This window comes from Myotis davidii, unplaced genomic scaffold (assembly GCF_000327345.1).
Source record: "Myotis davidii unplaced genomic scaffold, ASM32734v1 scaffold95, whole genome shotgun sequence".
NCBI classification, from domain to species: domain Eukaryota; kingdom Metazoa; phylum Chordata; class Mammalia; order Chiroptera; family Vespertilionidae; genus Myotis; species Myotis davidii.
In genome coordinates this window covers 695655-697377 of record NW_006286950.1, presented here as the reverse complement: position 1 = coordinate 697377, position 1723 = coordinate 695655, and the positions used below count along the sequence as shown (strand labels likewise).

Genomic DNA, 1723 nt, shown 5'->3' with positions numbered 1-1723 from the left:
TTCTAGTTCTGAATAATAACCATTAATGTATTTGCCCATGTTTCTATGACATTAACAATTAATGTGTGTGTATGTGTGAACAAGAAATTGAAAGAGGAAAACCAAAAGAGAGATTGTGAATATTATTTATATTTGCCACAAACTACTTACGTTATGTTTGGTGTTATAGGTAATTCAAATGAAGAAAGACGTCCTGAGTCCAAGCAAACTTATATTTTAGAGATACAAAATTCCCAGAGACACATAATTTGTAATATTTGACGTTAGTATGCAATATCATGATATACAAGTGAGGAAACCATGGTTGGTAGAGGTCACCAGTACAGAGATTGATCATTGCAACCTGGCTTAGTCAAGGAATGATCCTGGATGATTTCCACACCTAAGTCAACCCAAATTGAACAGTTGAAGAGTTTAATGTGTTGTGCAAAAGTCAAAAGAGACGATCTCATACTTTTCCTCTACTTTTACATTTCCTTACTTTCTACTCAATGTTTTTTGCCTCTTTGTATTTAATCCTGTTTTTTTATCTCAATATTTAAAATGATGAGCTTTAAAACTTATTTTTAGCAGCAGAGCACTTGCTCAAAGAACATATGTACATATAAATAAAATAATATATGTGTGTATGTATGTATACTCATGTATACACACACATTAATGCAGTTCCACTCTGATTGCATAGGGGTAGAAAAAGTAATTTTTTTTAATATATACATTTAAAAATCTTTTTATTGATTTTTAGAGAGAGGAAGGGAGAGGGAGAGAAACACTGATGAGTGAGAGAGCAACATCATCAATCAATAGCCTCTTCCATGACCTCCACTGGGTCAAGATTGAGCCTACAACCAGGAATCCAATCGATGACCTCTTGGTTCTTGGGTCAATGCTCAGCCTCTGAGCCACACTGGCTGGGCTGCATTCATTTCTTTAGGGAATGTGGTAAACCTCAGATTACAAAGCCAAGGCCAAAATAACTTTGCAGAATTAGAATGTGGTCAAGAAACCGGTCACACTTTAACTGGATCAGACTTCAACACGGAGCATGTGTTCCTCATTCAACATGGGGAAAGAGAATAAACTCTTGCTTCTGCTCTCAGTTGCAGAGGAGGAAGTTTCTCTTCGCACTGACAAACACTATTTCTTTTTTGCTGCTCTTTTTCCTTCTCCTTTCCTTGGTTTCCCCTTTCCATGAAGTTTCTTCAGACGTCTCTGCTCCTCCTTGAAGTCCTGATGCTCGTCTCTGTAGAGGCCATTAAAACTCAGTATCCCCATGAGCGCAAAATAAGTGTTGTGATTTGGATACCAGTCATATGTCTCCTTCCTCTTGGCCAAAGGCTGCTCACTAAACAGTTTCACCACTTTCATGGATTTGGAATCAGTAGGCCTGGTAACTTCACCAAATAGCCGGGCACTTAGGCGAGTCATGCGCAAGGCATATTCTGAAAGTGAAGACATTTCTGTGGCAGGAGGGAGAAAGAGTCCCCAGTGGTGACCTTCCTCTCAGAAAAAGTAAATTAATAATGGCATTGCCTCCTACCGCTCATTCCCCTTAGGGGCATTTTGGAATATTCCTAATGATACCAGATGAAGTGGAGGGGTTCTCTTCCCCACTGGTGCTAGGGTTGGAGTTCTTGCAATATCTTGAGAAAATTAATTTTCTGAGATTTGCACGGGAGGATGTGATATGGTAGAACGCTTTATTTCCATGGAATTACATTCC

At 38.8% G+C, this 1723-nt stretch overlaps 1 pseudogene; it reads right to left on the bottom strand.

Annotated features, from left to right (window-relative positions):
* Window positions 1-933: 933 nt before the first annotated feature.
* LOC102767660 lies at window positions 934-1498 on the bottom strand (annotated as a pseudogene).
* Window positions 1499-1723: the final 225 nt, after the last annotated feature.